The sequence below is a fragment of the Manis pentadactyla genome, chromosome 17, assembly GCF_030020395.1.
Source record: "Manis pentadactyla isolate mManPen7 chromosome 17, mManPen7.hap1, whole genome shotgun sequence".
Classification (NCBI taxonomy): domain Eukaryota; kingdom Metazoa; phylum Chordata; class Mammalia; order Pholidota; family Manidae; genus Manis; species Manis pentadactyla.
Genome location: NC_080035.1, coordinates 8,407,775 through 8,422,544, shown reverse-complemented (window position 1 = coordinate 8,422,544; position 14,770 = coordinate 8,407,775).

Here is a 14,770-nt window from a genome sequence, read left to right as displayed (position 1 = left end):
TATTCAACATAGTACTGGAGGTCCTAGCCATGGCAATTAGACAAAACAAAGAAATACAAGGAATCCAGATTGGTAAAGAAGAAGTTAAACTGTCACTATTTGCAGATGACATGTTATTGTACATAAAAAACCCTAAAGACTCAACTCCGAAACTACTAGAACTAATATCAGAATTCAGCAAAGTTGCAGGATACAATATTAACACACAGAAATCTGTGGCTTTCCTATACACTAACAATAAACTAATAGAAACAGAAATCAGGAAGACAATTCCATTCACAATAGCATCAAAAAGAATAAAAAACCAAGGAAGTGAAAAACCTATACCCTGAAAACTATAAGAAACTCTTAAGAGAAATTAAAGAGGTCACTAACAAATGGAAACTCATCCCATGCTCCTGTCTAGGAAGAATTAATATCGTCAAAATGGCCATCCTGCCCAAAGCAATATACAGATTCGATGCAATCCCTATAAAATTACCAACAGCATTCTTCAATGAACTGGAACAAGTAGTTCAAAAATTCATATGGAACCATCAAAGACCCCGAATAGCCAAAGCAATCCTGAGAAGGAAGAATAAATTGGGTGGGGCCTTGCTCCCCAACTTCAAACTCTACTACAAAGCCACAGTAATCAAGACAATTTGGTACTGGCACAATAACAGACCCACAGACCAGTGGAACAGAATAGAGACTCCAAACATTAACCCAAACATATATGGTCAACTAATATTCGATAAAGGGGCCATGGACATACAATGGCAAAATGACAGTCTCTTCAACAGATGGTGCTGGCAAAACTGGACAGCTACATGTAAGAGAATGAAACTGGATCACTGTCAAACCCCATACACAAAAGTAAACTCCAAATGGATCAAAGACCTGAATGTAAGTCATGAAACCATAAAACTCTTAGAAAAAAACATAGGCAAAAATCTCATGGACATAAACATGAGTGACTTCTTCATGAACATATCTCCCCGGCCAAGGGAAACAAAAGCGAAAATGAACAAGTGGGACTATATCAAGCTAAAAAGCTTCTGTACAGCAAAGGACACCATCAATAGAACAAAAAGGCATCCTACAGTATGGGAGAATATATTCATAAATGACAGATCTGATAAAGGGTTGACATCCAAAATATATAAAGAGCTCACACACCTCAACAAACAAAAAGCAAATAATAAAATTAAAAAATGGGCAGGGGAGCTGAATAGACAGTTCTCTAAAGAAGAAATCCAGATGGCCAACAGACATATAAAAAGATGCTCCACATCGCTAAGCATCAGAGAAATGCAAATTAAAACCACAATGAGATATCACCTCACACCAGTAAGGATCGCCATCATCAAAAAGACCAACAATAACTAATGTTGGCAAGGGTGTGGACAAAGGGGAACCCTCCTACACTTCTGGTGGGAATGTAAATTAGTTAAACCATTGTGGAAAGCAGCATTGAGGTTCCTCAGAATGCTCAAAATAGAAATACCATTTGACCCAGGAATTCCACTTCTAGGAATTTACCCTAGGAATGCAGCACTCCAGTTTGAAAAAGACAGTGCACCCCCATGTTTATCGCTGCACTGTTTATAATAGCCAAGATATGGAAGCAACCTAAGTGTCCATCAGTAGATGAATGGATAAAGAAGATGTGGTACATATACACAGTGGAATATTACTCAGCTATAAGAAAAAAACAGATCCTACCATTTGCAACAACATGGATGGAGCTAGAGGGTATTATGCTCAGTGAAATAAGCCATGCGGAGAAAGACAAATACCAAATGATTTCACTCATATGTGGAGTATAAGAACAAAGGAAAACTGAAGGAATAAAACAGCAACAGAATCACAGAATCCAAGAATGGACTAACAGTTACCAAAGGGAAAGGGACTGGGGAGGATGGGTGGCAAGGAAGGATAAGGGCGGGAAAAAAGAAAGGGGGCATTACGTTTAACATGTATAGTGGGTGGGGGCCACAGGGAGGGCTGTGCAACACAGAGAAGACAAGTAGTGATTTTAGAGCATCTTACTATGCAGATGGACAGTGACTGTTAACGGGTATGTGGGGGGGACTTGGTGAAGGGGGGAACCTAGTAAACATAATGTCCTTCATGTAATTCTAGATTAATGATACCAAAATAAAATTAATAAAATATAATAAATAAATAAATAAATAATCAGTACATACTTAATTTAATGAAATGAAAGTTGTTAAAAAGGAAACAACATGAAAAACACCAGCTGTGTGACTTAATGTTAATACTTATTACAAAATACTACCTATAGTATATATGGGGGAAAGTTCAAGACTGCAGGAAAGCTTGATACCGATAGTGGAGAAAGACACATTATAGGAAATTGGCATGATAAGCTACTAAAGTGGAAATAACTAAATAGCTATTATCATCAAATAGTCTCAGAGTGATATTAGTTTGAATCTAGATGAGAATTTTTAAAACTAAATTGAATTTTCCCTTACTTGGATTATCAGAATGGGTATATTCCTTATTTCAGTACTATTTATCTATATGCTCTGGCTAGAACTTCCAGGACTATATTGAATGGAAGTGGCAAAACCAGGCATCCTTATAATGAATCTTTTCTCAAAGGGGGATTTCCATCTCTACCATAGTCTACCTCCTTAGTCTGTAAACCGTTGTTTTCTGAAATTGTTGTACAGAGTAAATTCATTTCTCTGTACAAGTGTGGGAATGGCTCACCCAGTATTCTGATGCGTCTCTCTTTCTGTGGGAAATCCTAAAAGAAGGTTAGTGTGATGAATTTTGCACTCCATCAGTGTTGTCGGTCTCAGGGCCACACTGCTTCTCCTCACCTCCCTTCCCCCAGTGTCCGTTTCAAATTCCCTCTGCCTTCAGCTACCACCTGAGACGCCCTTGGTGGCATACCTGGTAGTGTGAACCGAATCCTCATTCCTCAAAGGTCTGAGCACATGGTAACCATACCTTTCTAAAGTTGAGGTTACTGCACTGGTCATTCACATCACAAGTGTGCAAGGGAGTACCAAGATGGACACAAGTGACTCATCTGAGCTCCACACGTATTCCTCACTGCCCACGTTGTGTAACAGCAGCCTCACGTCCTTCTGCTGGTCATTGTCAACCTTGACCCTGTAACATGGGGTCATTCCTAACAAGATGTTGACTCATCTTTCCCATTGATCCCTGGACACAAGGAGACCAAAGTGCTTAGTGTAGGCTGGAGGCACTGGAGGGAGGAAAGCGAGGACAGTGCAAATGGAGCAGAGACAGCCCCACATAGCTCTGTGCCATACGGGGAAGAAACAGACAGCTCTTCCTGGATTCCAGTCCTACAACGTGCTGACAAACCCCGGATGCAGACCCCCTCCATCCAGAAGGAGGAGACCTCTGGCTGTCCATCACCCGACCCTGAGGCAATAAAAATTCACCACATACCCCTAGCACGGCCCACTTCACCCTCCCTTCCCTGTTCTCTTAAAAACTCCCCGCCATCCCCCCTGGGCACAACTTCCCCAGACTGTGTTTCAGACTGGTGAACCTCGCCCGGGAATTGCGCTCAAATAAACTGCCTGGCCCTTTGTTGCCTCTCGTCACCTGCTTATTTCAGCTAGAATTTATCTTACACTTAGGTGGTAGCTGCCATTTGTAGTTCATGGCAGCCCTTTCTGTGTCACTAGGTGAGAGTACAGCCTCTTTAGGATCAGGACCTTTAAACCTGCTGACCCATAATATTAAGGATAAAAGGAACAGAGTCCCCACTAGGTCATTGAGAGTGATAGTAAGAGGGGCCCTTAGTTCCTGGACCCATATATTCTCCCTATTGAAGACACAGTATCACATAAAAGTCTTTAATTTAACGAGTATACCATGTCATGGAGGATGGTGCCCCCATTCTCACAAGGGCTATGAGTCTCTGCTTACAAGAAATATGAAAGACCCATGGAAAATTATACTTCAGATCTCCTTGTCTCCATCATTTCTGTCTTTTTCCTCTTAGGTTCCTGACCAGGGAGGCAAGCCATTTACCACTGCCCATAAGGGTTAATATATATTCTCTGTATTCTACTTCTGGGCCACTTCTCCTTCCACATAAAATGCATGACTGGGTAAACCATCCAAAACACACTGCCTATTGAGAAGACTTCCCTCACTGTCTTTCAGAGCCATTCCTGAGTAAGCCTGCAATGCAGCCACCATCCACTGTTGGCTTTTACCCACATACCAGCCTGACTCCTAAATCAAATCTCAGGCTTTCTCCTCCTCCTTCATTTGCTCATCTAGGACCCCATTCAGCCATGGATGTGAGCTGATGGAGGGATAACTGGATGACATGGAGGTCTGAACTGTTTGCTCAAGCAGCTTGCTTATGCCTGCTGGTCCTTTGGCTCTTCAGAAAATACTACTAAGGAAATTAAAAGGAAACCATACACTGAGACAAAACGTTTGCAAAACAAATATTTGATAAAGAACTTGTATCCAGAATATATAAAGAACTCCAAAATAAGAAGACAAATGACCTAGTTTTAAAAATTGACCAAATATTTGAAAAATTATTTCACCAAAGAAGATAAATGAATGGTAAGTAAGAACACAAAGAAATAATTAACATAATTAGTCATTAAGGAAATGCACATTAAAATCACAATGAGCTACTCCTACATACCCTTTAGAATGACTAAACCATGAAAGACTGGGGATACCAAATGTTGGCCAGGAAGTAGAGCAAACTGGAATTCTCACATATTGCTGGTGGGAACTCAAAGTGGTATAGCCACTTTGGAAATGAGTATGGACGTTTCTTAAAAGTTTAAAACACCCTTACCATATGACTCAGAATTTCTACCCCTAGGTACTTACCCAAGAGAAATGAAAACATATGAATACCCAAAAACTTGTACATAAATGTCCATAGTAGCTTTATTTCCACTGGAAACATCCCAAATGTCTACCAACTGGTGAATGGATAAACAAATTGTGGCATATCCACAAAATGGAACATACTATGATCATAGTATTGAGTGAGTAAAATAAGAAAGGCTTTACAGGGTACATGTCCCAAAGCTGAATGTTGAATGACACTCAATAAAGTTGGAAGAGCATGTGATCTGAAAAGAAAGTAGTAAAGGTCTTGAGGAAACATGTTAAGGTGCATTTCTCACCTATTATCCCAGGCTTCACATATCTCAGCCTAACATTTTTAAAATAACAGCTTTATTGAGATAGATATATATAATCAATATATATGACACAATTTATCCATTTAACAACTACAATTCATAATAGTTTTTAATACATTCATAGTTGTGCGATAATCAATTTCAGAACATTTTCATGACCCCAAAAAGTAGTCACTATCCATTAGCAGTCACTCACCATTTCCCTGCAGCCTCCCTGACCATAGGTAACTAGTAGTCTATTTTCTGTCTCTGTGAATTTACTTATTATGGACACTGCATATAGTTGGAGTTATACAATACATGGCTTTTGTGTACAGCTTCCTTCACACTTAGCATAATGTTTTCAAAGGTCATCCAATGTTATAACATGACCTAACATTTTAATGATTGCTACAAATTGGTTTCATACTATTTTCATTTTCGTTAATTAAATACAAGTAAAGGTTAACATTAGGGACACATAGATATCATTCTGTAATGTAATTGTATCTAATGTAATGTTATGTAACAAACCACCACAAATCTTAGTTGTTAAAACTACAAGCATTTTATTATGTTCACAGTTGTGTGGGTCAGGAATTTGTGCAAGACACAGCAGAAGTATCTCATCTTGACTTACAGTGACTGGGTGGCTCAAAAGGCTAGAGATTGCTAGGATGGCTTCAACAAGGCTGTACATGTGGAGCAGGTATGACTTTATGGGTGTGTGATCAGTGCTGACTCAATAATAAAAGGGCCCCGTATTTAGAAGGGCCTCCTGCCTGGTTTAATTATCTGTTGTCACCATCTTGAAGTTCTGAACAATTTTTGAAATAGGAGTCCCACAGTTTTGTTTACCACTGAGCCATTTGAGTTACGAAGCCACTCCCTCTGTATGGTTGTCACCTGAGATCTACAGGTCTGTGCTTCATGTCTGCTGGGACTGAAATGTCAAAGATGGCTTTTACAACTCATATATTTGGTTTGCCTGTAGGGATGGCAGGAAAAGTTAGGGATGGCCAAGCATCTCTCACTCTCTACATGGCCTCTCTATGACTTGGGCTTCCTTAACATGTCAGTTGAGGGGTAATCAGACTTTTCACATGGTGCCCCACTTTCTCTAGAGTGAGTTGTCTAAGAGCCCGGGGAAAAAAATGCAAGGGTTCTTCTGATTGCACCTGGGAAATCAGAAAACATCACTTCTATTACATTCTTTTAGTGAGAGAAGTGAATAAAACTATCCCAGATTCAAGGAAGAGAAATTAAACTCCACTTGTCAGTAAGGAAGAGCACAGAATTTGCCTAATATTATCTTTAATATACTTTAATATCCATCGGATATATTCACTTTGAGGGGACAAAATTAGTGTATTTGTTATAGAAGGAATACAGAGAGATAGACCAATGCGATATTCAGTTTCTAAGATTCAAAATAGAATTATGAAGTAAGGGTATATGCTTGAAAATCAGACCTTTATGTCTTCTTTAGGAATATGAAGAACTAGGGCTAGACCATAAATTATAGATTTTAAAGAATGGAGGCTGGTAACTTTCCTTTTTTTTTGTCCTTTAGGGATAGTGGTAAACTGAGAGGACAGAAGTAAGTGAAATGTCAGTTTTTCTCCTCAGTGATCTTCAGCCTAGAGAAGGAAGGTTCCTTAGATGAGTGAGGGCAATGTGGAAGGAAGGGGAGAATTCTTTTGTCCTGTTCCAGCCTTGTCACACTTCCCATATGAAGCTCTGAGAGTTTCCCTTGAAGAGTCCCCTGAACCAAAACACACTTGGTAATTTGGTATGGCCAGACAGAGGGGAGCTCTTAGCTTCCTTTGGTTCCTATGTGTGCACTCTAGATTTCTTGCTTGCCTGGTCCCTGGGCACCATGTTAAGTCCAGGTGGATTTGAGAAACTGTCTTTAAAAATGTTACAATATAGTACAAGCCATAAATATCAACCTTATACTTCTGGGCATCTTAAGTAAAAATAAGAAGTAGAAAGCATACAAGGAGACCAGCAGTACATTTAAGCAAAGGCAGACTGAATTGATTTAAAGGGACTGATTAAATTATTAGACTGGAATGTTTTGAATCACATTGAAAATTTAATGAACTCTACACATACCTATTTCCCAACTACTGGCAAAGAGGTTTTTTTTCCTTTTTTAATTTTTATTTTGGTATCATTAATATACAATCACATGAGCAACATTGTGGTTACTAGATTCCCCCCTTTATCAGGTCCCCACCACATGCCCCATTACAGTCACTGTCCATCAGCATAGTAAGATGCTGTAGAATCACTACTTGTCTTCTCTGTGCTATACTGCCTTCCCCGTGCCCCCTCCAATGTTATGTGTGCTGATCATAATGTCCCTTATTCCCCTTCTCCCTTCCTTCACACCCACCCTCTCCAGTCCCTTTCCCTGTGACAACTGTTAGTCCATTCTTGGGTTCTGTGAGTCTGCTGCTGTTTTGTTCCTTAAGTTTTTGCTTTGTTCTTATGCTCCACAGATTAGTGAAATCATTTGGTACTTGTCTTTCTCTGCCTGGCTTATTTCATTGAGTGTAATACCCTCTAGCTCCATCCAAGTTGTTGCAAATGGTAGGATCTGTTTTCTTCTTATGGCTGAATAATATTCTATTGTGTATATGGGCCACATCTTCTTTATCCATTCATCTACTGATGGATACTTAGGTTGCTTCCATTTCTTGGCTATTGTAAATAGTGCTGCGATAAACATAGGGGTACATATATCTTTTTGAAACTGGGATCCTGAATTCTTATGGTAGATTCCTAGGAGTGAAATTGCTGGGTTGAATTGTACTTTGAGTTTTAGTTTTTCAAGGAACCTCCATACAGCTTTCCACAATGGCTGAACTATTTTACATTCCCACCAGCAGAGTAGGAGGGTTCCCCTTTCTCTGCATCCTCACCAGTATTTGTTGTTCCTAGTCTTTTCTATGTTGGCCAACCTAACTGGTGTGAGGTGATATCTCACTGCAGTTTTAATTTGCATTTCCCTGATAATTAGCGATGTGGAGCATCATGTCATGTGCCTGTTGGCCACTTGAATTTCTTCTTTGGAGAGGTGTCTGTTCATATTCTCCACCCATTTTTTAATAGGGTTATTTGCTTTTTGGGTGTTGAGACATGTGAGTTCTTTTGTATTTTGGATGTTAACCCCTTGTCGGGTATGTCATTTATAAATATATTCTCTCATACTGTAGGATGTCATTTTGCTCTGCTGATGGTGTCCTTTGCCATACAGAAGCCTTTTAGTTTGATGTAGTTCCATGTGTTTATTTTTGCTTTTGTTTCCCTTGCTCAAGGAGATGCATCCAGGGAAAAGTTGCTCATGTTTATATTCAGGAGATTTTTGCCTATTTTGTCTTTTGAGAGTTTTATGGTTTCATGACTTACATTCAGGTCTTTGATCCATTTTGAGTTTACTTTTGTGTATGGGGTTAGACAATAATCCAGTTTCTTTCTCTTACACATAACTGTCCAGTTTTTCCAATACCAGCTGTTAAAGAAGCTGTCATTTCCCCATTATATGTCCATGGCTCCTTTATCATATATTAATTGACCATATGTGCTTGAGTTTATATCTGGGCTCTCTAGTCTGTTCTATTGGTCTATGGATCTGTTCTTGTGCCACTACCAAATTGTTTTGATTACTGTGGCTTTGTAGTAGAGCTTAAAGTCAGGGAGCATAATCCCCCCTGCTTTATTCTTCCTTCTCAGGATTGCTTTGGCTATTCGGGGTCTTTTGTAGTTCCATATGAATTTTATAACTCTTTGCTCTAGTTCATTGAAGAACGCTGTTGGTATTTTGATAGGGATTGCATTGAATTTGTAGATTGCTTTAAGGCAGGATGACCATTTTGACAATATTAATTCTTCCTACCCATGAGCATGGGATGTGTTTCCATTTACTGGTATCTTCTTTAATTTCCCTTTTAGTGTCTTGTAGTTTTCAGAGTATAGGTCTTTCACCTTCTTGGTTAGGTTTATTCCTAGGTATTTTATTCTTTTTGATGCAACTGTGAATGGAAATGTTTTCCTGTTTTCTCTTTCTGCTAGTTCTTCATGTCGCAAAGGGTTTTGAGAGAAAAATGAAAGAGGGGTGAAGGAGGAAAAGAGACATTTTTGTACATCTGAGTTATAGTTCGAGTTAAATTTGTGATTCTGCTACAGTATATATCATGACATACCAGGTAAAACCACAAGATGGGTTCTTGAGTTATACAAAGTTTACAATAAACAGCCAGACAGGTTGGAAGGAAAGAGGAAAAAGAAACTGAGTAAGTTCACACTAGAAGCTTGGGTGTGGAATTAAGAACTGAACCCCACAGCCATCACAGGTCTGCCCTTGGTAGAATGGGGTGAAGGAATGGATCTGGCTCTCATGGGCTCTCTTTTCCACATCAGACTCCTGAAGAGTTATGGGTGAAGAAAAGAAGAACAGGACAGCATTGTCTTAACTGCTTCATTCCATCTTATTACCTTTCTTGGTTATTTTTTTTTAGGAAAATAAAGGAGGGTTTGCTTCATAATTGATGGCTAGAAATATTCTTAGCTTTGGTGTAATTGTGAAGTAATATCAGATAGCCTTCTAAAAAGCTGACTAAATAAATAAGTGGTATGGGAAATAGACAGGTTGTCATTAAAATAAGGATTTATTGGAGCTAGGAAAAATAGCCAGTTTGGAGGATATTCCAGCATCCTCCAGGCTTAGTGTGCAGCATTTATGTGTGGGTAAGAGAGAAGAGATCAGAGCTGTCCTGGTAAAGTTCGGGAATTGGACAAGGGAGGGGCCCTTTTGCCTGAGTTCCCTACCCCTCAGCTGGGAATCTGGGTAACTACGAAGGAGATGAGGATATTGGAAGCTCTGTCACTTTCTACCACTGTGATAACTACTGGTATATCCTGTTCAAATATTCGGGAAGCCTACAGAAGGGAACTTCCATATGTGGATTCTCTAATTAGAGTAGGCAACATCTAGGTGGGTTGTGTTACACTTCCTTTATAACATCCGCTGTCTCCTTTCATAACCATTTGTCTTTCATGTGAATCATGCCACCTTTTTACATATGGCGTGAAGATTTTGGGAAAATATTCCTAGTTTGCTTAAATACATTGAAACTATTTTGTTACACTGATACTGACGAGGCTATTCTGTTTAAGTATTCCTTTATAGGACACCCAGTGTTAATCACTGTTCTGAGCACTCAGACACTGAGGTGAAAGGCATTCTCCTTGCCCTCATTGCTCCTCTGGGCTGATGCTCCTCTTCTTTCATGCCTTTATGCAAGGGTGGACCCAGGCCCATTGCAACTCTTCAAAGCACAATTGAGACCAGACTGCAACATCTAATCTGACTTCATTGAAGGTTTCAGGATAGTATAATGGAATTACAGTTCAATAAAAGAAAACTTCAAACTGGCTACTAAATGTGATTTCTCCCGAATGGCATAAGCTGTCCTTACCTACCCACTCATGTTAGTGCCCAGCTTCCTGCTGTGTTTTAGGAGAAGCCCGCTCTCCTTAACAGGAATGCCTGTGGCCATGAACATCATCCCCCAGAGCTCAGCCTCCCCAAATCCTTTGTGGCAGGAAAAAACCCCTTCCCCACAGCCCCAGCATAAGGCTGTCTTCTGGGGAATATCACAATCCACAGAGACACAACTCCTGTCAGGATGACAACTCCTGACCTTGGTGGGGAGCAGTCAGCTCTGCACGGGAACTCTCCTGTTAGACTGCATCTTGGCTTTTCCTTTCTTCAGGTCCGCATGTGCATGTTTCTTTTTTGGCTTTTCGGAAAGTCAGATTCACTGAGGTTTAATATACATACAGTAAAAATCAGCCATTTTAGTATACAGTTCTATGAGTTTTGACAAATACATAGTCATGTAACCACCATCACAATCAAGATGTAGAACAGTTACTTTAGCCCACCAAATCCCTCATGTCCTTGTGGGATTCACATATAAAGTATAAAAATCAAATGAGTAATCATACTGACTTGATTGTTTATAGTTCATGATTCTTGATCAAAACAGAAACAGTTTCTGTAATATGAGTGCCATTACATTGTTCACCATGTAAGAACTTGTTCACCATGTGAGAACTTGTTCATTATGCTTCAGAAGATTGGAGACTGTTGAAAGTTAGGCTTGGAGTTGATTAACGATTGTGCATTGAGTCCCCTATACAGAATTTTATTGTTGTTAACAACCATTTGATCAATAAACACGATACAGGAGCCCTCTCAGCACCACTCTTGCGCTGTTACGCCTTGAGTCCCTGGCTGGTCCTTTCAGGTCTTCTATAAGTCATCGCGTCTCCTCCCTTATCTGCGGGTCAGAAGCAGGGAGGGACCGATAGTCCTTTTGCAGTCAACTTCTGCATACCCTCAAGTACTGACCTGTTTTCTGTGTCTATGTTCTGCCTATCCCAGAATGTCATATAATGGAATCATTCAGGTAGTGTTTTATATCTGATTTATTTTATTTAGCATAATGAAATTCAGAGTCATCCATTTTTTCAAGTATATCAAAAGTCTGTTTCTTTATACTGCTGAGTAGTTTTCCATTGTATGAATGTACAACAGTTGATTTATCCATTCACCATTTGAAGAACATTTTAATTGCTTGTAGTTTGACATTTGAGTTGTTTCCACTGTAACATTTGTATATAGGCCTTTGAACATAAGTTTTGGTTTCTCTTGAGCAAATACCTAAGAATGGGATTGCGGAGTTGTGAGATAAGCATATGCTTAATATTATACAGAACAGTACATTGTTTCCTAAGTGGCTATACTATTTTGCATTGCCACCAACAATATGAGATTTCTAACTGATCTGTATCCTCATCAGAATTTTGGTAATACCAGTTTTTGTAGTTTAAAAAATATATATTGTTTATTCTAATGTGTACAGGTAATTCTAATGTGTAGTTTAACTTTTTAATGACTCATGATATTGAGCATCTTTTCATGTGCTTATTTGCCATCCATATATCTTTTGATGAAATATCTCTTTAATTATTTTGCCAATTTATTATTGGGTCTTTGCTTTATTGTTTGTTTTGAGGATTCCTTACGTTCTAGATCCAAGTCCTTTATCAGAAATGTGCTTTGCAAATATTTTCTCCCAAGTCTATCTTGTCTTTTCATTTTCTTAAATAATTATGTCTTAGTGAGCTTGGACAGCTATAATGAAATACCATAGACTGAGTAGATTAAACAACAGATATTTATTTTGCGGACCTCTGGAGGCTGGGAAGTCCAAGATCAAGGTAGCAGCAGATTCAGGTCCTGGTGAGAACCCTCCTTCTGGTTTGCAGGCTGCCACCTTCTCACAGGGAGAAGGGAGATCAAGCTCTCTGGTCTCTTCTTATAAAGGCACTAATCCTTTCATAAGGATCCCACTTTTATGACCTCATCTAAATCTTATTACCTCCAAAAGCCCCCATAATCAGATATATTCAGGGGGTAGGGCTTCAACATATAAACTTGGTGACAGAGGGTGGGGAGGAGAATTCAGTCCATAGCAGTCAGTTAAAGAGAGTAAGTTTTAAATTTTGATGAATTCTACATTATAAGATTTTCTTTTATGGATCATGCCTTTGATGTCATATCCAAGAAATTTATGCCTAACCCAAGATCACAAAGATTTTTCTCTTCTAGAAAATTTGCACTTTTAGGTGATTTTATTTAGGTCTACAATCCATTTTCAGTTAATTGTTAAATATGGTGCCAGGTATAGATCAAGGCTTTCTTTTTTTACATTTATATGTCACATTGTCCTAGCACCATTTATCTAAAAAGTATCTTGTCTCCATTAAATTGCCTGTGAACATTTTTCAAAATCAATTAACTATAATTATGTAGGTCTATTTCTGGCACCTCTGCTCTGTTCCATTTATCTATGTGTCTATGCTTTGGCCAATACCACAGTCCTTGATTAGTGTGGCTTCATCCTAAGTCTTGAAATCAAGTGGTGTAAATCCTCCAAATTTTTTTTGTTTTGATGATTATAGTCCTTTACATTTCCATATAAATTTTAGAATCAGCCTGTCAACTTCTAAAAAAATAAAAAATAAAACTTCAGGCAACTTTGTTAGGATTTAATTGAATCTATGCAAACCAATTTGAAGAGAATTGACAGCTTAACAGTATGGAGTCTTCTGATACATGATCAGTATTTCTCTCTATTTAAATCTTCCTTTATAACATTTACTTTCTCAGTAACATTTAATAGTTTTCAATGTACAGGTCCTGCATATCTTTGCTGTATTTACCTCTTACTATTTTGTATTTTCCATCTTCATGGTATTGTTTTTAAAATTCACTTTCTGATTGTTCATTGCTAGCACAGGTCTTCTTATCTAATGATGATGTTTTGGGCCAATAAACACACCAAAAATTGAAAGTGCATTTAATACACCTAACCTACTGAATATCATAGCTTAGCATAGCCTGCCTTAAATGTGCTCAAAATATTTATATTAGCCTAAAGTTGAGCAAAATCATTTAACATGAACCCTATTTCATTAAAAGAAGTGTTGGATATGTCATGTAATTTATTGAATATTTCACTGAAAATGAAAACTAAAATGGTTGTATGGGTGCATAATGATTATAAGCGTTTTGGCTGTTCACTCTCATGATTGCCTGCCTGACCAGGAGCCACGCTTCACTGTGCTGCCCGGCATCATGTAAGAAGCATTGTACTGCATATTGCTAGCCCTGAAAAAGTGCAAGATTCAACATTTTATATATGGTTCCTACTGAATGTGTATCACTTTTGCAGTATCAAAAAGTAAAAACTATGTGAAACTACTGTAAATTGGACTTAATAGAAATTTGGTTTTGTTGACTTTGAATCCTATTAATTTGCTTAACTTAACCTATTTTAGTAGCTTTTTGTGTGTGGATTTCACAGGATTGTGAGTAAAGAAAATACTTCTTCCTTTCCAATGTATCTTTTCTTGGTTTTTCTTGATTTTACTGGTTGCACTAACTAAAGCCTCCAGCAACATGATGACTAAAAGTGCAGAGTGGATATCTTTGCTTCTCACAAACCTTAGTCACTTACCATTGTCTTAGTCTGCTAGGGCTGCCATGACAAAGTACCACAGTCTAGATGGCTTAAACAAAATAATTTTATTTTCTCACAATTCTGAAGTCTAGCAATTTAACATCAAAGTGTCAGTAGGGTTGGGTTTTTCTGGGGCCTCTCTCCTTGGTTGCAGATAGCTGTCTTCTACCATGTTTTCACACAGTCTTCCTTCCATGTCTGTGTCTTAATTGCCTCTTTTTTAAGGATACCAGTCACATTGGATTAGCATTCACCCTCAGGACCTCATTTAAAAACCCCTTTAAAGACCCTATTTACAAATAAAGTTATACTGTGAGGTACTGGGAGTCAGGACTTCAACATATGAATTTGAAGGGGACATGATTCAGGGCATAGCAACCATTAAATGTGATGTTAATGTAGGTCTTTGTAGATGCCCTATATCTGGTTGTTAAAATTCTCATTTAGTTCTAATTTACTTTCTAAAAATTTTGCATCATGAAAAGTAATGAAATTTGTCAATTTTTTTTC